Source organism: Ochotona princeps, chromosome 17 (assembly GCF_030435755.1).
Source record: "Ochotona princeps isolate mOchPri1 chromosome 17, mOchPri1.hap1, whole genome shotgun sequence".
Classification (NCBI taxonomy): Eukaryota; Metazoa; Chordata; class Mammalia; order Lagomorpha; family Ochotonidae; genus Ochotona; species Ochotona princeps.
Window position 1 is genome coordinate 40,270,399 of NC_080848.1, and position 21,527 is coordinate 40,291,925.

The 21,527-nt window shown below is 46.6% G+C and overlaps 2 protein-coding genes across 2 annotated transcripts in view; both read right to left on the reverse strand.

Moving 5' to 3' along the window:
• Positions 1–10,221, reverse strand: part of ANKFY1 (ankyrin repeat and FYVE domain containing 1) — a 72,455-nt gene extending 62,234 nt beyond the window's left edge. The window contains exon 1 of the mRNA XM_058676680.1: positions 10,207–10,221. The gene's annotated coding sequence lies outside the window, so the exon portion shown is untranslated. The remainder of the gene's footprint in view (positions 1–10,206) is intronic.
• Positions 10,222–18,120: 7,899 nt separating this feature from the next.
• UBE2G1 (ubiquitin conjugating enzyme E2 G1) overlaps positions 18,121–21,527 on the reverse strand; it is a 94,001-nt gene continuing 90,594 nt past the window's right edge. Inside the window, exon 6 of the mRNA XM_058675231.1 lies at positions 18,121–19,217. The gene's annotated coding sequence lies outside the window, so the exon portion shown is untranslated. The remainder of the gene's footprint in view (positions 19,218–21,527) is intronic.

Here is a 21,527-nt window from a genome sequence, read left to right on the forward strand (position 1 = left end):
GGACACCTGTTTTTCTTGCTGATCTGATCATCATCACACCAACATTGCCACGAGGCTTCAGCATCATTCCTAAGTATGTGATTAACCAGTCACTCTTATCTTTTTATCATTTACATTCTATCCTACACACATCATCAGTCTTCCTAAAATAACTTCACTAGCCAAACAACTTCAGCTGTTCCCCTATTGTCTACAAAAGCACAAGTTTCCTACCACGGCTTTCCAATTCCCTCTGAGTATCTTGAGGAACTGTGTCATTCATCTCCTCACAATACCTTTATGTGTGTGGTGTGGTCTTAAGGCAAACAGAAACTTTGGACATTGCTTAACATCTTGAGTCATGCGACACTGCCTGCTGCAGTAGGCTGAAAAATGCCCCCGCAACCTAAAGCACCTGTGTCCCCATCCACAGGAGTTGGGATTGTCGCCCTACATAACAGAAAGGTGTTCTACAGATGTGATTAAAGATCTCAAGGTTGATTATCCTGGATCATTTGGGCAGGCAATAAACGTAATGACATGTACTCCTCTGTAGAAGCCAACTGACATAGATAGAGGACACTTCAAGACAGATCGGGAAGCCACTTAAACAGCAATACAACCCCAAGCCCAGGAAGGCCAGTGGGCACCAGAAGCAGCTGGCACTGTCAGGAGCCTTCACAAGGACTATGGCCCTCCAGAGAGCCTGGTTTCAGCACAGGAATCTTGTGATTCCAGAGTCCCCAAAGAATACATTTGTGCTGTTTTAAGCCAAATGCTGTGAAAACATGTTATAGCAGCCATAGTAAAATAAATACACCTCTGCTTACAGACAAAAGCGGAGATCTTAAAGCACTTGTAACTTCTTGCTGGACTAACCTTAACAATAAAGTTAAAACATAAAATTCCTAAAGTCTTCAGTAGTAAAACAGAAAGAGGAGAATTATTACCTGAATGTGTCTCAAGGCAGTCCAATTCTCCACATGTGTTATCTCACATTCCTACCATCTTCAAAGTGAAATACACTTTGTTAAACAGACTACCTAAAACTACACAATTAGCAGGAGACAGACTCAAGATTTCGAGTCTTGAGTCTATCCTATTTTACCAGGCCTGATTTCAGCTCCAATGTCAGGAGATCAAACAGGGATTTCTTAGTTAATTAACCTAGAGATTAAACGTCCTTGCCGTGTGATGTGATAATGTGATAATGCCCTAATATGATACTTCCATAGTTTCCCTACTGCACTCTATCTGCATCCTTGACACAACAGAATGACTGCAAAGGCCGTGGTAAAATCCTATTTCCAGAATTACAAGAATAATTTTCTGCTTCAGACACACATTGCGATCTTCCACAGTGTTTCATTAATGTGTCATCTGCCCAGAAAACACGCTGGCCCCTGCTGGCACTAGAACAGCACAGTGCCTCACTGGGGAGGAATCACTATCTCCTCTCTGCCACCACTTCTCTAAACCTGAGGAAGGGCAGACGAAATGCTTCCTTCAACATGATTATGGAATGTTCACTCATCAGGACTGCCAAACATAGGAGATTCAAGAGGATGAGAAAACAGTTACTGACAGGAACTCAAGTTCTTACCAGACCTTAATGAAGGGAAGGAGGCGGCAGCAAAAACAGCAAAACCACTTGGAAGAGAGTCCAGGTATGGAGACCCCTGCCACCCTGAACCAAATGCCCTGGCCTCTGTCATAAAGTTTGTACGCAGTTAAGAATATATTTCATGTTCTGACTTTGCGCCCTTTTTTAAAAATGTAGTGATCTAACTGTTATAGCTTGGATGCCTTGGCAACCCAAAAGCCATGATTTGAAACCAACTACCAAGGTCTCCTTAGGTACAAAAGCCAACATCATATACTTAGATATGAACTGTCCTACCAGTTTAAAACACAGATTAGGTAAAGTGGCACTTTATTAAACATCAATTCTGAGTGGGACCTGCAGATCTTTGCTTAAGCTGACATACATATCAACATGAGGGGTTTTTAACATAAATGAATTTTTTTTAAAGATTTATTCATTTTTTTTAATGACGAAGTCAGATATACAGAGAGGAGGAGAGACAAAGAGGAAGATCTTCCATCCGATGATTCACTCCCCAAGTGAGCCACAAGCCGGTGCTGCGCTGATCCAAAGCCAGGAACCAGGAACCTCTTCCGGGTCTCCCACACCGGTGCAGGGTCCCAAGGCACTGGGCCATCCTCGACTGCTTTCCCAGACCACAAGCAGGGAGTTGGATGGGAAGTGGAGCTGCCGGGATTAGAACCGGCGCCCATATGGGATCCTGGGGTGTTCAAGGCGAGGACATTAGCTGCTAGGCCACGCCACCAGGACCCATAAATGACTTTTTAAAATTATTTCTTAAGATTTGTTTCTTCCATCCAATGATTTACTCCCCAAATGGTGGCAACGGAACTTCTTTCTGGTCTCCCACTTGGGTGCAGGGATCCGAAGACTTCAGCCATTCTCTGCTGCTTTTCTAGGCGCATTAGCAGAGAGCTGAATCAGAAGTGGAGCAGTTGGGCCTCGAACAGGTGCCCATATGGGATGGGATGCCAGCAACATGGGGGCAAGATTAGCCTGCAATGCCACTGTCCCAGCTCCTCAATCTGAGTTTTTAAGAGCTCCCCAGGTGATTCTCACACGCAGGGTTCCCTGAGACCCTTCAGTTGAAGTCATGGGGTGGTAGTGGAAAGGAAGGAGCAGATGCAGCACTCAGCTGCACAGGAACCACTGAGTTGCTGACCAAGGACACTCAGCACCCACAGAGACAAGACTCAGCAAACCTAAGGCACAGTATGTACTTATTTCAGAAACTGCCTTCCCCTCTTCTGGCAAGTCCATAAGAATGTGTCTTGCTATTTTGTCATCACTAGCAGAGCACCTTATATTTATTCTGAAATATATTTTTCCTGATGGAATTCTGAAATTCTCTGCCTCAATGTGACAGTTCTGGTACGGTTTATACATCTTTTAAGACTTGGGAGCACTGATGAACAAGCTGGTTTCACAGTACATGCTCAACCAGTCAGCTGTCTAACTTGCTGATGTCCACCGCCCACCTGCCTGCTCTACGTAATTACCTATAGGCAGAGTGGGCACAACAAAGGATGCCCACAGCTGAAATCGACACTTACTCTCAAAGCTGTTCTTCCTTTTCCCATTAGCGGCCCGCCATTCACTGAGTCATTCAGACCTTATCATCTCTGGCACACCTCTTGCCAACATTCCAGCAAGTACTTATCCCCATCTCTTCCCCTTGGGCAGGGTCTCTTTCATTAGTCCTTCCCTGCCCAGTGTCTGTTATCAAATGACTCGACGATTACAAAAACCTCCTCTTTGGCTAGTCCTACCTTCAAATACTGTGGCCATTTCAACAAGTCTTCCACATCTCTAGTCCACCACCAGCTGAACACCCTTCAGCGGTGTCACCCCGACCCACAGGGTGAAACACCAGTCCTTCACCAATGCCTTCCGCCGTCTGGCCCTTAACAGGCTTCTCCAACTTCCAAGACAGTCGTCTCCCAGTTACTATTTTTCAAAATCCCGGCCACAAGGCTTGCCTTGACCACCCAAACACACTCTTCCCTGCTCCGACCTCCCCAGAACCTGTTCTGAATTCTCAAAAGAACTTGTAAGCACTTTTCACCTTTCATCGTTTCCCATTACACCGGTTTCTTACTTCCTCCTTAAGCCTGGCAATTCCATCTTTAACCGCTGACTCATCTCCCTCCACCCCTACTCCATGTTGCTCCCATCCTCCTCACTACAGAACCTTATTAGTAAGTGTTTAATGAATACCACAGGCTTGTGATTTGACAGCATTTGGGCACAAAGCAACTGCTCCTTTTGTATAGCCTGACTGTAAACCACGACAATGCTCCGATCACTAGACTTACTGTTTATTTTTTCGTCGACTTGAAAGGCAGAACAAGACTGAGATAATCTTTCATCCACTGGTTCATTCCCCAACTAGCCAAAAGTAGGCAGGTCTCGAGCAAAGACCTCAACCTCCACCTCGGTCTCCCACATGGGTGACAAGGTCCCAGGCATCTAAGCCCAACTGCTGTCTTTCAGGATGTACTAGCAGGAAGCTGTGTTGAAAGCAGAGTAGCTTGTACTCAAGTACAGGCCGCAAGTGTCTCAAGAAGTGCAGCAACCTGCCACACCACAGCTCCTGCCACAATTATCTTTCTCTGTGAAAAAAGTCTCCAGGGAGGAAGTTAACAACTGCCGCTGTTAAAGAGAAGTGAAAGCATGGAAAGGCAGCAAAAAAGGAAAGAATGCTAGGAAAGGGACAGTCATGAGAAGTCTCTAAACTACACGTGATTCTCGTGGCCCAATGAACAGATGCATTTCAAAACTGGAAGGAAATCAAGGTTTCTTGGCTCCTAATTTTCTACTACCTACCGATTAAGCATTTTCTATCCAACAGCACTTTTTGGAGTGATGCAACTGTTCCAGTACTGTGTGCTGCTCAGAGATACTAGTCACTGGCTACTGAGCACTAGGCACAGGACTGGCACGCCCAGGAACCCTGCTGCCAAGTTAATTTCAGGTTAGTAGTCATGTGTAGCTAGTGGTTATTGTATTGACCTATCAATGTTCAAAATATGGAATGTCTGTACCCTGTCACCTCAACTGTCATGATTAATAATAAGTCATGACTAGCTGTGTTTTTTTTTTGGGGGGGGGGTTGTCAAATTGTTTACACTTCTTCCAGTTTTTGCTTTTGTTTCACTGAAGATGAGAATAGCGATTTAAGAGGCAAGTAAGAAAAAGACGGTCAGTTAGGACCAAGAGGCAAGTCACACTGCGCAGAACGTTCTTCACGCACAGAGACCTGAGAGACAGAGACTGCCTCCCTGGGAACCTGCCGAGGAACCTGAGGCTGAGGGTAATGGTTACACTGGGATCCAAGTCCACAGCGAGCCAGAGAGTCTCAATCATTAAGCAGTATGGTTTAATTGCTAAGATTAAAACCAGTTGCATGAAAAGCAGGTTAGGCAGCTCCTGGCGAATAAAGGCTGGACAGGCCAGCTTCCACGACAAGAGACTTGGGATCCAGGTAACTGTTCTTGGTAACTGGCAAAGGATGCTCACTAAATTCATGCTGTCCTCCAACTTCAAGCATGCTTCTAAACTGCAGAAGAGGGCAGTAAATAAAACAGAAATGTTTCCTGCCCTCAGTAGCTGGGTAACAATCCAAGGAGAGAAGATGTGCAGGGACTTGATGATTAGCAGATACCTGAGTGAATAAAAGTGGATGAGCTGTGTAGGCAAACACAGGAAAACAGCCCCAGGCCAAGGAACAAAGCCACAGAGGCAAAGCATGTCAGGCAGGTACCAAGGACAGCGAGGAAGTTAGCACAACAGGGCACAGTGAGAGTCAGGAAAGAAGGTAATAGCTTTGGACCTGTGCGGTGCCTGGCAGCTAAACACACCAGGATCCCATATGGGCGCCAGTTCTAATCCCAGCAACCCCACTTCTCATCCAGCTCCCTGCCTGTGACCTGGGAAAGCAGTCGAGGACAGCCCAAGGCTGTGGGAACCTGCACCCACGTGGGAGACCCAGAAGAAGCTCCGGGCTCCTGGTTTGGATCAGCGCAGCACTGGCCATTGTGGTCACTTGGGGAGTGAACCATTGAACGGAAGATCTTCCTCTCTGTCTTTCCTCCTCTCTGTATATCTTTCCAATAAAAATAAAATAAATAAATCTAAAAAGAAAAGGTAATAGCTCTGCGCAGGGCTCAGATCTGTGGAGGAGTCACTGAAAGACTACGGGATACACTGTTACTGTCACCAAATGCTTGGCCTGGGGAGGGGGAGTAGGCCAGGCTGGGGTACTGAGACGAGAGAAGTGACGCAAAGTGATTGATGTTTTTGATGTTTGTATGGCAACACTGGAAACTAGGCCACGGACAAGCACAAGCACAGAGAAATTAGCCAAAGTGGGAAGCAGGCAGGCTTTTCTGAAGCTTTTCACGCCTTGTGAGGAAGGAGGTGGAGTGGATATGGAAAACGATTTCTGGACAGACTTTAAATATAGACCACGGTATGTCAGAGTTTGTGGAAAATGGAACGAAAACAAGTTTATTTTGCTGCAATCAAGTTAGAAATTCTTTTATTTGCAGAGTCTTCAAAAGGTTCATGCCAATTATGAAAAAAAAATCTGCATATACAGTCATCAATGGTCACAGGTCAATGGAAGAGAAGGCTGCCTTCCGAAGCAGTCACATATGAAGTGGTGATACACGAATTCCCTCAAGTTTCCATAAACTCTTCCTATACTTTGTTTCTCACACCACCAAAAGACAACAGCATCAGGAAGTTCCCCAGGGGTGCTCACAAACAATCTAGTTGTTGCCTGACCGATCTTGGCTACTTTGTATTTAAATAAACATCTTAGAACAACTCTCAACTCTGACTCCAGTGGAAGCAACATTAAACACACATACATTTTCTCCCTCCTCCTGCCTCCATTTACACAGCAAGCACTTCCAGTTTAACCGTCTAGCTGGCCCAACACGACCTCCCTCAATTCTTCCTGGGCCTGAACCACTCAGGTGGAAGACCTGGAGAAATCTCCTGGCTCAGGGATTCAGTCTTACCAGCCCAAAGGAGTCAATCAGCAGGTGAAAAAACCTGAGAGAGAGAAGGGAGGGAGGGAGGGTGTGTGGTGTCTCTGAATTTGAAATTAAATAAACAAAACAACAGCAACAAAAAAACCTTGCAGAGCTGGCACTGTAGCATACTAGGTTAAACATCTACCTGCAAGTGCCAGATTCCCTTATGGAGGCCAGTTTCTGTCCCGGCTTCCCCACTTCGGATCCAGCTCCCTACTTATGTGCCTTGAAAAGAAGCAGAGAACACTTGAAGTCCTTGGGAAGATCCGACCTGGGATCAGCTCTGCTCCAGCAGTTGCGGCCACTTGGGGATGAAAGATCTGTCTCTCTCTGTAAATCTGACTTTCCGATAAAATAAATAAAAGGCCTTGTGTGAGGCCATGCATAGACCAGCACAGGTAAAGTTGAAGAGTGCTGGGAGGGGAGCACCCTGCCAAGGCTAATGTGCGACAGTGGTTTTGGGTTTTGTTTGCTTGTTTTTAACTTTTTCTTTTAATATTTATTTTAATTGGAATTTAATTTAATTTTAATTTTATTTTTATTGGAAAGTCAGATATACTGAGAGGAGGAGAAACAGAAAGATCTTCTGTCCGCAGGTTCACTTCCCAAGTGGCTGTAATGGCTAGAACTGAGTCAATACGAAGCCAGGAACCAGAAGCCCGGAGCTTCTTCCAGGTCACCCATGCGAGTGCAGGGTCCCAAGAGTTTGGGTCATCCTCGACTGCTTTCCCAGACCACAAGCAGGGAGTCTGGGACACAGAACTGGCACTCACATGGGATCCCAGCACGTGCAAGGTGAGGACTTTAGCCACTAGGCTACTGTGTTGGGTAGCCTGAGACCATGGGTTTTACGTTCAACCTTTTACTGAGCACCTGCCTCTGATGTCAGGTGCTCCTGCCAGCTGCAAGAGATACATTGCTCATCATTCTATAAATAGTGAGATGTGCTGAGGTGGGCTAGAGAGGTACCCCAGTGACACACAACCCTTAAACAGACAATAAAACACCCTCTCAGTATTAAGTACACTAGGAAGAATAGAGATTTTGACATCAATTTGTCTTTTTTTTTTTAAGATGCCACCCCTACCAGTTTTTCATTTTTTTTTTCTTAGATTTATTTACTTTTATTGGAAAGTCAGATTTACAGAGAGGAGGAGACACAGAGAGAAAGATCTTCATCTGCTGGTTCACTCCCCATGTGGACACAATGGCCAGAACTGAGCTGACCCGAAGCCAAAAGCCAGGAACTTCCTCCAGGTCTTCCACACGGGTGCAGGGTTCCGAGGCTTTGGCCCATCCTCCACTGCTCTCCCAGGCCACAAGCAGGGAGCAGGATGGGAAGTGGAACAGCCGGGATACAAACCAGCGCCCTTATGGAATCCCGGTGCATGCAAGGCAAGAACTATAGCCACTAAGCTACCATGCCAGGGCCCACAGTTTTTCTTTTACCATGTTTGAATCTCAGTGTCCTGGCCTAGATTTGATTTAAAGTTTTTGAAACAATGTTGCAAGTTTTTTTTTTTTAATAGTAGTTGTAGTCTTTTTAAATTTTATTTAATTTTTCTTGGAAAGTTAGAGATACAGTGAGACCCAGTGTGAACCAGCTCTTTGATCTGCTGGTTCACTTCCCAAATGGCTGCAACATCTAGGACTGGGTGGGTTGTACACTAGGAGAATAAGTCTGTTGAGCCCGCTGGCAGTACCACAGAAGGCTTTCTTGAACCTTTTTACTTGAGCTCTTGGATCCTTGCCACAGCCCCCTCCCACTGGCTGCCCACTGGGCAAAACCACCTTCTGTCATCCACCCAGAAGCTAGTGTGAATGATGTGGCAGCTTTCTGTTCCTTTCCTTCCACTTCTGTGTTCACACAATACTCTCCTTCTGTTGCACACTCCAGGGGCTCTAACGTGGTTGAAAAAGCAGAGAAGGGCCCGGCGGCATGGCCTAGCGGCTAAAGTCCTCGCCTTGAACGCCCCGGGATCCCATATGGGCGCCAGTTCTAATCCCAGTAGCTCCACTTCCCATCCAGCTCCCTGCTTGTGGCTGGGAAAGCAGTTGAGGATGGCCCAATGCATTGGGACCCTGCACCCGCGTGGGAGACCCGGAAGAGGTTCCAGGTTCCCGGCTTCGGATCGGTGCGCCCCGGCCTGTTGCGGCTCACTTGGGGAGTGAATCATCGGCCGGAAGATCTTCCTCTCTGTCTCTCCTCCTCTCTGTATATCTGGCTTTCCAATAACAATAAAAATCTTAAAAAAAAAAAAAAAAAAAAAAGAAAAAGCAGAGAAAACTTGGGTGCTAGTCCCAGTTACCTCTACAACGCTGGCCTCAAGTCTTTTTTATATATAAAGAGCAAACACCACCCAGGCCAGGTTCCCTTCACACTCAAGAGCTATGCAAACCTGAGCTCCATTCTCCCAGCCACAGACCCTAAGCACACTGCAGTCGCTCGACAATCAAAGTCCAACCAGGGGTATTCTCCTCCCGTGCGTGGCAAGGCCCCACAGTCAGTGTGTGCTCCCTGGAAGTCTCTCCCCAGCTCTAGGATCCCCTTTTCCTCTCTACCTGCACCATCAAGCTGTGACAGGGAGCACTCTTAAGATTGGAATGCTGGGCCCAGCGCGGTGGCCTAGTAGCTAAAACCCCTGTCTTGAATTGCCAGGATCCCATATGGGCGCCGGTTCTAATCCCAGCAGCCACACCCAGTTCCCTGCTTGTGGCCTGGAAAAGCACTCCAGGACGGCCCAAAGCCACAGGATCCTGCACCGGTGTGGGAGACCCGGAAGAAGTTCCTGGCTCCTGGCTTCGTAGGGCGCAGTACCAGCCATCCGTTGCACTCACTTGGGGAGTGAATCATGGGATGGAAGATTTTCCTCTCTGTTTCTCCTCCTCCCTGTCTTTTTGACTTTGTATAAAAATAAAATAAATCTTAAGAAAAAAAAAAGATTGGAATGCTAAAGGAGGCCCAGTCTGAATGACCAAATGACCCTTACCCGAGGGATGGGAAAGACAGCACTGGAAAAGCAGGTTAAGGACCAATCCCCTGAGGCAGAGGGGCAGTGTGACCTTGGCCAACTCCCTATGCAGGCAAATCCATCCTTCCCACTCTGGACTGCAACCCCAGGAGGCGAACCCCCGCGAGCAGTGGCCACCGGGCGCGTCCATCTGGCTCTCCCCCCACCTCCAGCCCGCGAGGCGCTCCGCGCGCCCGCAGGAGAAGGATGCACCCCTTCCGGATGCAGGACGTGCCAGGACAGCAGTTTCGGTTTCCCGAGGAGAGGGGCAGCTCCTCCCGCCGTCCAGCACCGCCTGGGGAGCCTCGCCCGGGACCCTCCCCACCGGGCTCCGCCGTCCCGTGGGGTCGGCGACGGCGGAAGGGGCGTTGCCATAGGAACCACGCTCCGTCAGGACCCCCGGCCCGCAGAGCCACGGCGAGGTTCGAGAAGACAGGCTCCGCGGGACCCGCTGGGCCACCCATGCGACCACGCCCGGACGTCCCCATCCCGAGGGCGGCTGCCCTGCACGGCCGGCGGCGCCCCCACAGCTTCGCGCCTTCCCGCGCGGCTCCACAGAACCCCCTACCTTCCGCCATGTCGGGCCCGGCCCTGCCTGCAGCCTCGCGAGAAGTGGCGCCGCTCAGCTGGGGCGCTGCGTAAGGAAGGCACCAGGTCTCGCGAGAATCCTGGAAGGGAGGAGTCGGAGCTGGGAAGGAGGTGCTGGCCAGCTGAGGGAGTAGCCGGTGGTACCAGGAGCGGTGTCCTGTCACCTGGTTCTTTGCAGGCTCGGGGTTTATCCAGCGCTGACTGCTCAGTGTCTTAGCTCCTGAAAGGATGCACACCGCGAACACTGACTACTCTTTGGTGAAGCCCGGCTATGGGAGCGCGAAAGAGGGAGGAAGGAGCCAGTGAATGGGGTGACCCTGACGAGGGTTGACAGCGCCTGGGGGAGGTGGGATGCTTTGTGTGCCACACGTGCAGACCACGGGCAGGACACTTGTTTGTCTACCAGGAGGAGAAGCGAGTTTGCTTGCGACAGATGTGTAATGGGGAGAGAACACACCAGTTATATGGCTGAAGGTCTTTTAACTTTTGATTTGTTGGAAAGGCAATGTAACGGGGGCGGGGAAAGACAAAGATCTTCCCTCTGTTGCTTCATTCCCCACATGGTCAGAGCAGCTGGGACTAGGTTGGGCAGGAGGAGCCAGGAGCTTCTTTCAGGACTCTGATGTGGGTGCAGCGACCCAAGTACTCTTCTGCTGCTTTCCCAGGTACATTTGCAGGGAGCTGAATCAGAAGTGGAGCAGTAGAGATTCCAAACTTGAATGCCAACGTCGAAACAAGGATCCCTGGGTGAAAGTTATTTTAGGTTTGTTTATTTATTTATTTATTTATTTGAGTTACAGAGACAGAGAGAGATACACAGGTAGGGTTCTTTCATCCACTGGTTCACTCCCCAAACGACTGCAGTGGCCACAGCTGGGCTAGGCGGAAGCAAGGAGCTTTGTCAGAGTCTGCCACCTGGATGGCAGGTGGACCATTTTCTTCTGCTTTTCCTAAGCCAATGACCGGGGGCCAGATGAGAAGGGAACCATCTGGAACCACAGACCGAGACGCCAGTGGAATGCCAGTGTCACAGGTAGCAGCTTTACCTGCCCTGAGACAACCTTGGCCCCCTGGGTGAAGATCTGGGCAGGATGAAGTAAATTTGGATGAGGACCTGTGTGTTGGAAGGACATCTGTGTGAGAGGGTCATTTTTTGTGTAGAATTCAGCAACCTGCTGGCAAAAAGAGAGAGAGAGAGAGAGAGAAATTTGAACTACAGCGTTTGCCCAAGGCTTGAGATTTGATTGCCAGACAGAAATGGAGAGAACTGAGCTCAAGCCATCCAATGTGGGATGCAGACAGGCCGGGGCTGCATAATCAGGAAGCTGCCACTCTCTGGAATCCCAAGGCTGTGGGAGCCTGGTATTGAGGTGGCAAACCGAAATCCTTAACAGCCCTGGGCAGTGACACGAGGTAGGGCCACAGACTCAGAAGACTGAAGCAGAAATGAGAAGCCAGGAAGATGAGATGTTAGAACCCACAGATGGAAGAGGAAGAAGAGCCTCATCCAGGTGCCTAACCGAATGTGGGGTGACTAGAGAGACAGAGCTCAGCAACATGGGGCCTTTCACTGGCAAAGGGGACTTGCTTCCAGGAGAGCTGCCAGAAGGCATCACAGTTCAGGACTGCAAGTTAAGGAAATGGTGACCTGGGAAGACAGCCCAGGAGTGGATGACAGGATTGAAAGGAGGACCAGAGAACTGAGATGGCATGTGTCAGCACACACACAGAGCATCAGACTCCAAGCTGGAAGTTGTTCTAGGCTGCAAATGTTGAGCATTTAGTGGGTGGGGAGGGTTAACAGCATTCAAGGCAGATGGAAATGTAGGCTCAGGGGTTCATATCTGAGGATTTGGGCTGATGGAGCCCGAGGAGATGCCAGGGGAATGTGGAAATGGGGGAAAATAGCTGTGTGCTCAGGAATTGTTCAGTAGGACCAGAGACTAAAGGTGGGAAGAAGGTGTTGGAAGAAGGTATGGTAACACAGAGCTTAGAGAAGCGACTGTGAACAAGCACCACATAGACCAAGAAGGGTAGGGGAGCACTTGTCAGGCTCAGGGAGAAGGCGTCAAGGTGCTGTGTTGAGGACCCACGTTGTGGAACAGTGGGTTAAGTCACCCACAATGCTGGCGTCCTTTATGGGTGCCAGTTTGGGTCCCAGGTGCTCCACTTCCTGTCGACCATCAGCTGTTATGCCCCTTTGGAGAGTGGGCCAAGGGATTGAAGGAATCTCTGTTTCACCCTCTCCCTGTTCTCTGTAGCTCTGCCTCCCAAATAAATAAACCTTTTTAAAAATATCCCTGTTTACTGAGAATAGTTCATAAGTATGCCAAATGGTGAGACTTTCAGGCCTTCATGGTGTTCAGGTTAAGCCAGTTTTTTCTGTTTATCTTTGGAGTACCCTGCCTATGTTTACTGGGTCATACGCAAAAATGACAGAAATGTAGTTGGACAGCACTGTTGCAGCCAATGCTTGTCTTGTATTTGACTTATCTTTGTTCCACCCACACCAACCTAGGATCTGCTGTATGAGGGTCCTTTAAACCGTTCTTGGAAAAATAGAAGTAAGAAGATATTTTTTGGTCCCGTGCAGTGGCTAGCGGCTAAAGTCCTCACCTAGAATGTGCCAGGATCCCATATGGGCGCCGGTTCTAATCCCAGCAGCTCCACTTCCCATCCAGCTCCCTGCTTGTGGCCTGGGAAAGCAGTCCAGGACAGCCCAAAGCCACGGGATCCTGCACCGGTGTGGGAGACCCGGAAGAAGTTCCTGGCTCACTCCAGCCATTGCAGCCACTTGGGGAGAGAACCAGCAGATGGAAGCTCTTTCTGTCTCCTCTCTGTAAATCTGATCTGCCTTTGCAATGAAAATAAACTAATTTTTAAAGATATTTTGCACCGAAATCAATTTTTTGAAATACCCTTGGATAGCAGGTGCTTCACAGAATTTGATGAGGTGTTAACCAATGTAAACCACCCTCAGGGTCAGGACAAGTTGACTTGTTGTGTGTTCATCGCAAACAGGCTCCTGTGAGCTTTATGCTGCATCCATGGTTCTTAATGAGTAAGACACAAAGCCCTTTGAGGATCTGATGCAAGCCAAGGACTTTTTCCCTTTGGGCAGCACACATGCAGGGATAAACACACCTGTGCCCGTTCAGAGTTCCCTTGGACTGGGTAACAACTCATCTGGAGTGACTGAATTCACCAGAGGCTTTCTGGCTACCTTTGTCACAGCTATCCTCAAGGGAACCCTCCGAGTGCTGAAAGCGCTCATCCTAGAAGCTTGTCTTTGTGCCCTTGTCGTCGTCTTCTTTTTTTTTTTTTAAGATTTTAAAATTTATAGTGGAAAGTCAGATATACAGAGAGGAGGAGAGACAGAGAAGATCTTCTATCCGTTGAATCATGACACCAGGAGCCCAGAGCCTCTTCCAGGTTTCCCACACAGGTGCAGGGTCCCAAGGCCTTCTACCGTCCTCGACTGCTTTCCCAGGCCACAAGCAGGGAGCTGGATGGGAAATGGGCTGCCATGATTAGAACTGGCCCTGATATGGAATTCCAGCATATGTAAGGTGAGGACTTCAGCTGCTAGGCTACTATGCCAGGCACTGTGCCCTTGTCTTCTAAGGCAGCTCTCCACGGCTTCAACCCCAGAGCTACAGAAAGCTTTAAAGACTTTGAGCCTGTCAGGTGAGGCATTTACAGCACACAGGGAACCAGAGATTGCAACATTAGCTAGAATCTGAACAAGACATTTTGCAAATCTGAGCACTAGAACATGGGTTGTTTTAGACCTGGCTCAGTTTTTGCCATCAGATTAACAGGAGCTTGGTGCAGAGTTGTCTTTGGCAAGGAACATGAGGCACAGAAACAGAGTGAGAGCGTGGGGGAAACACGCCAGAGAGGCAGTGGCACATGGAGAGATGCCCAGGAACTGGGTCCATGCACCAGCCTCAGTGCACAGATCCAGAGCCGTGGCTTCCACAAGAGGTCACAGAGCCCAGTGGGTAAGGACGGTAGTGGAACTGAATTGTGCTGTGTACTGGATTAGCTCCACAATCTTGAGATACCAATCTAAACCTGCTCACTGACCACTGACTACCTTTGCAAACCACATTAGCAGAAGCCTGCCACAAGGAACTCGAAATTTGATTCCAGTGCTTCTTAGGAACACATGAGATACCCTTCAAGTGTACTAAAATACTGACATTGTGGAGAGAAGGGGTGAAATCCATTTTTTTGTCTAGTGTTTTACTTGCCAAACGCTTGCTTTTTTGGAAAGCCTTCTCTTTTTTTCCTTCAGTTTATTTAACCTTTATGAGCAGGACTAAAGTCCCTGATCATTTCACTAAAGCTCAGGGCACACTGCCAGTTCGCCATGCCAAAGACTTAATCCCATTCTGGCACCCAGAGTCTGTCTCTGAAACTGACAACTGGAGCCATCCCTGGCAGGAAGCAATTTGCCCTGCAAACTGAATCCTGTTGGGTTTGCAGGCACCCAGAAAATGAGAAGTTCAAATGTGATTAAGGTGGGCACAGCCCCAATTTCGTAGTTTTCCTGGAAACTCAGCGCCTTATACACAGTAAATGGAGTCAATTACTGTTCACTTGCATTGGAAGGAGCATGCAGATAAACTTCATTTGCTGTGCTACTTGAGGAATTACCTGGAAAAGCAATAAAATCCAGATACCATCTGGACCCTTTCAAAGCAGGTTTTTTTTTTTTTTAAGATTTATTTTACTTTTATTGCAAAGTCAGATATACAGAGAGGAGGAGAGACAGAGAGGAAGATCTTCCGTTCAATGATTCACTCCCCAAGTGACCACAATGGCCGGTGCTGCGCCGATCCAAAGCCAGGAGCCAGGAACTTTTTTCGGGTTTCCCATGCGGGAGAAGGGTCCCAATGCTCTGGGCTGTCCTCAACTGCTTTCCCAGGCCACAGGCAGGGAGCTGGATGGGAAGTGGAGCATCTGGGATACAAATCAGTGCCCATATAGGATGCCAACATATTCAAAGTGATGATTTAGCTACGGAGCTATTACACCAATCCCAAGGATTTTGTTTCTAACTCTATGTGGATTAGGTGTTCTGGCTCTGTGCTGTTTAAGGAAGAGGCCTGAAATACCCACTAGCAGCCTCCATCTAGATAAATTATCAAACAGCAAAACAGTATCTATGAACTACTTGTAAGGATTCAGGGTTAAAAGTTGGATATTCAGTATTGTAGACACAATTCAGTGATTGGTGCTCTTGCACTAACCTGGGCGCCCTTGTATAACTGAGCCAGTCTCCCCACCTGTGTTAGAGCCAGGGTGTGGTGACTGAGATGGTTGGGAGTGGTCTCTTCTAACTCATTCCTCATGAGTCAGCTCATCTTTACAGCAAGGTTATGCTAGAGATAATAATCTAACCTTTAAAAAAATTATTTATTTATTGGAAAAGCAGATATATAGAGAGGAAGATCTTCCAGTCACTGGTTCACTCCCCAGATGGCCACAACGGCTGGAGCAGAGCTGATCCAAAGCCAGGAGACACATCTAGGTCTCCCAAGAGTGCAAGGTTCTACCACATTGGGTTGTCCTCCACAACTTTCCCAGGCCATAGGCAGGGAGCTGGATGGGAGGTGGAGCAGCCAGGACACAAACTGGTGCCCATAAAGCATCTCAACTCGTGCATGCTGAGGACATTTTAGCTACTAGGCCACTGCGCTGGGCACAAAAACTTAATCTAACTTGTGTTCACTGAAAATTTCTAAAATGCCATGTACAGAAACCCTGAAAAAAAGTGGTGCCTGGAGCTCATATGGGTTTGGCAGGTAAGGCCACCCATCACCTGCAATGCCAGCATGCCATATGAGTTCCATTTTATGCCCTCACTTCTCCACTAACCCTCTAGAAAAAGCAGTAGGAAATGTCCATGTTTTGGCTCCTGCCATTGAGGTGGGAGACTCCATGAAGCTACTGAATCCTGGCTTCAGCCTGGCTCAGCTGTAGCTGGCAACCCCTCAGAAGGGTGAACCAGCAGATATAGATGTAGATCTCAAAAAAAGTGCTGCCTGGCTGTGTACTGCACTTCTAGAACATTTGATCAGTTGGGAAGTCAAGGTGAACTTCCTCAACTAGGGCCCAGTGCAATAGCGTAGTGATTAAAATCCTCGTCCTGAACACACCGGGATCCCATATGGGTGCTGGTTTGTGTCCTGGAGGCCCTGCTTCCCGTCCAACTCCCTGCTTGTGGCCGGGAAAAGCAGTTGAGGACAGCCCAAAGCCTTGGGACCCTGCACCCACATGGGAGAGCCAGAAAAGCTCCTGGCTCATGGCTTCGGTTTGGCTCAGCTCCAGCCGTTGCAGCTACTTGGGGGAGTGAATCAGCCGATGGAAAATCATTCTTTATCTCCTTCTCTCTGTGTATCTGACTTTCCAATAAAAAATAGTAAGATTTTAAAAAATATGTACATAAAAAGTAGTAGTGGAATAACCTCGCACACATGATTACCTGATAATGGCAAGGAAATCCATCTCATGTGGATTTTGAACTCAAAAGTGGAGGCCAGAAAGCACTGGAATACTGCTTCCCACTTTAAGCAAAAATTGGCCCTCTATTATAACCCTATAACCCAAAAGACCTACATGGATGTTGCTGATGGTTGGAACAAAGTTAGGGGGTAAAGCTCTTTTCATAAAGCAGAGGAGAATCACCTCACATGAATGATGAGGTGTTGCGTTGGGCCAGGAGCTGCTCAATTGTTACCTACTGTGGGTTCAACAGAAGGTGATGCAATTCAGTCAGGTGAACATTAGGAAAGGCACAAGATGAAACCTCTGACAGAAGTCATAAAATCAATGCAGTCCTTTCTATTGGGACTGTAAGCATAAGCAGGAAACCACCCCCCCCCAAAAAAAAAGTCTGAAAAGGGCCTCCCTCCCACCCCACCTTCCAATTTGGCTCTAAAAAAACTCATGGTAATATCAAAGCAGGTGCATTAAACCGGCATTTTATGCTCATCTGTCCCTGAGTTACTAGGTTATTTGCCACTTGATAAAGAGTCAAGTTCCAGGAGATATGTAGCCACACAGGGGTTAAATTTCAGCTCCACTAGCCAGAAGAAACTACCATGTGGAGTTACTAAATTCTGTAGGTGTGCCATGCTGGCATACTATACTGGGGCAACAATTCTTAAAGAGATGTTTCGGGGGGGAAAAAAGTCACAAGTTCTTAAAAGATGATCAGGCTCCAAAGAGTCAAACAAACAGTTTTCAAAGTCACTGCACACATAAGGGTTTTATAAGGTACATAAGATTCGACAGTGCATCAGCATAGAGAACAAACTGGGATTTAGAAAAATCACTCTCATGACTTTATCCTCAACCATTTTATTTCTGCTTTAAAAAGGACAGATTGCGGAGGTCTAGGCTATTGGCAGGAGTCCTGTCACCCTTGTGCCAGTGTTTCTCCTGCGTACCACAGAGCAGAGACGCACCGACTCTCTCACGGTGCTATAGCCATCCTGCCTGAGGTCTACCCATGCACACCACAGGTAACCACCTGCTCCCACCTTTACAACATAGAAGGGCCCAAGCCTGTCTTTAACACTACAGGAACTCCTTTTAACATTTCAAATCGTTCTAGAAATTTAGATGGTTTGAAATATACTTATGCCCAGACATTATTCAACTCTATTCATGGATGCCAATGACAGGCCTGCTTCAAGCAGCAGAGCATTTGCCTGTGTGATCATCTGGAGCCTTCGACATACCCATGGTCATGGCCATGTGATTCTCAAGTGCTAGAGCTTGTCTGCACGAGGAATGAACCTGAGATTTTTCTAAACTGCATTTCTCTGGCATTCAGTATTACAAGCTTCATTCAAAACAATAATAGTCAACAACTTGAGAATTATTGGAAAAAAATTATATTTTGGAAGAACTCACTACATAAGGTGACAGAATTCCAAAATCAAATTACATGAAAATATACATCGCAATTTCTTTGTACAATAGGTAAGGAAAATCCGCAGAATAGAAGAATATAGGCAAAGGAACGGTGGGAGGAGGGCAAACAACACTTATAGCAGCAGACCCAGAAGTGAAGTAGAAAGCCTGAAGACGGGCATGCTTCATGTATCCAGCCTTAACATCAGGCAACTGGAGGGCAGATAAAACCAAATCAGAATTTTACTCTATCTGGAGTTAACTGCAGCAAGTTGAATTCACAACCAACTTGTCTGTTGTTTTTAAGTTTTCTGGGGGTGATGACTGGGTTCAAGAGCTCTCAACAGGCAGAAAATATTATTGCTACATCCAATCTGAGAGACGGGTGCAACCAGAATACAAAAGGGACAAAGCACCTAGAGATGACCACTCCTCTGAAGTCATCATTAAAAATCAAGTAATTGCTTATTGAGTATTTCAGTATTGGAGCTAAATGATTTGAGAACTTTCTGGCAGATAGATGAGATGAAAGCAAAGGTGGGGTGTACCAAAACAAAAAAGATACAAAAGTTTATTAAGTGAAAAGAGTTTAATGAAGCCTCAATGGTTTAAAGGAAATTAAATGGAAACTTTTAATCCTAATTGCTTTTTACCTGACATGCTTTAAGAAGTCTTTTGGAACTCATAAGAAACAATGAATAGGGAAAGGAAACCTGCTAAAATCTTTTTAGAATTTACACGATTCTTATTCTACTACAAGAAAGCATTATTTGGTACAAGGTGTATTTGTGGATGTACATGAACAGTATATATATTATCCGGATCATGTTGTGCTATGTACAGGTCTTTACAATTCTTCCTGAAGGTTAAAACAGTTCATTAGAATTCAAAATGAATAATCATCTGTAAGTTGGCACTTGTTAGGTTCTTGTCAGCACTGATAACTGGCATGTTTTATTGCAGCCCAGTTCCAGCCAGTGTTTGCCAACTTGTAACAACAGAAGTCCAGCAATAAGTGGGTAGAGTGCAGGAAAAACAGTGCCATGTTTCTCAATTGGAGACCTAAAACAAAACAAACAATAAATTATATAATGAATTTGTGTAGTTCAAAATAAATTTTATTTACATTCTATTTCCATGGTAACTAAGCTTTAATTTCATTTTAAGCTCACTAGCAGCAGGTGGTTAATTATAAATTAACACTTATCACTAAAACTGAAAGTTCCTCAGTTATATCTGCCACGAGTGCTCAGCAGTCACACGTGGCTGGTAGCTGCCCCACTGGCTAATGCAAACACACAAAATATTCCCCTCGACACAAAAGTTATACTGTACAGTGCCAATTTAGGCTTTTCTCAATACCCCATCTTTCAATTTCTATTACAATAAAAATCAAACCAAGGAGGACTGCTGAACATGGTACAGTAGCCTAGTGGCTAAATCCTTGCCTTGAATGTGCTAGGATCCCATACAGGCACCAATTCCTACCCCAGCTGCTCCACTTCCCATCCAGTTCCCTGCTTGTGGCCTGGGAAAGCAGTGGAGGACGGCCTTGGGACACTGGACCCGCGTGGGAGACCCAGAAGAGGCTCCTTCCTTCTGATCAGCTCAGCTCTGGCCGATGCAGCCACTTGGGGAGTAAACCAGCAGAAGAAATATCTTTCTTTTTGTATTTCCCTCTCTGTGTATATCTGACTTTCCAATAAAAACAAAGAAAGTCTTAAAAAAAAAGACTACTTAAAGTGACTTGGAAATTTTCTAACATCTGAGGACACCGAGAGGGAAAATAAACTACACTGCCATATATGCCAACTTCAAACCCATTTTCTCCATGGGACCTCCCAGAAATGACTTTCCATATTATTTCTAGGCTCTAACCATTTTCTACCTGCTGATCCCATAGTTTCAACTCAAGAACACACCTAAGTAAAAACTACCACCATCTTATCAGGTGCTTGTTATGTATCAAACAGTGTTAGGGTATTAAAGTATTACACACACAGCTCACCAGCAGCACATAATGGAGTTTCTCCCTATTTTTAGAAAATAATTAGACAGGGCCCGGCGGCGTGGCCTAGCAGCTAGTCCTCGCCTTGAAAGTCCCGGGATCCCCTATGGGCGCCAGTTCTAATCCCAGCAGCTCCACTTCCCATCCAGCTCCCTGCTTGTGGCCTGGGAAAGCAGTTGAGGACGGCCCAATGCATTGGGACACTGCACCCGCGTGGGAGACCTGGAAGAGGTTCCAGGTTCCCAGCTTCGGATCGGCGCGCATCGGCCCGTTGCGGCTCACTTGGGGAGTGAATCATCGGACGGAAGATCTTCCTCTCTGTCTCTCCTCCTCTGTGTATATCTGGCTGTAATAAAATGAATAAATCTTTAAAAAAAAAAAAAAAAGAAAAGAATTAGACAAAGTAACACACGTAATATCATTCCAATTTTAGTATATGTGCTACCGAAGCGAGCCCGTAACACACCTAATAAATGATAATAATTTTTGGTTAAAAAATACTAAAGCATTTTATTTTTAAAAATTATTTATTCATTCATTTTGAAACAGTTATAGTGAAAAGATGGTTCACTTCCCAGATGGCTGCCACAGCCAGCACTGGGCCAGGCCAAAGCCAGTGGTTCCCACATATGTGAGGACAGCAGCCCCAACTATTGGCAAACCTTATCATGAATTTCCCAGGCCAATCACAGCGAGGAGGATAAGACATGGAGCAACTGGAACACAAACCAGTGATCAAATGGGAAACCAGTACTGTAGGGAGTGCTTACTTAATACGCACACTGGCCCGTCTTTAAAGTCTTATTTTACTATTAAACTTTCCAAGGCCTTCACAACATTGACATGTGCTTTGAGAACAAGGGGTAAGAGGAACTCAAGGGTAGAAGTGGAAAAAACAAAAACAAAAACAAAACTGTTATTATTACGTCTTTAGATCAACTGTTCCAGGAACTCAGAACTCTCTATTTCCTGCCAAAGCAGCAACTTTTGAGCAAAGAATTCCAACAGAAGATGACTGAAAATTCAAGTGATGTAACTTTCATTGAGGCAGCAATGCCAAATGTACTTTGGCCATGTTCAAAGTTCAGTGTGTCTCCTAAAACCCAGAGTGAACTTACAAATCTTGAAACTTTCCAAATTTGGTCACGCTAAAAACTGCTGTGGAAAGAAATCCGAGAGCCAACATCTGGTTGTACATGTGCGTGACTGCAAATTTAGACTCTCTAAGATGAATCCTGACAAGTACAATTACTGTTAAGTTTCTATTGGAAACGTCTGCCTCTTCAGTGAAGTATAAATTGCACGCGAAAGAATTAACTTCACTATAATCAGGTCCCGCCTTTTGCACACAAGCACACATAAGA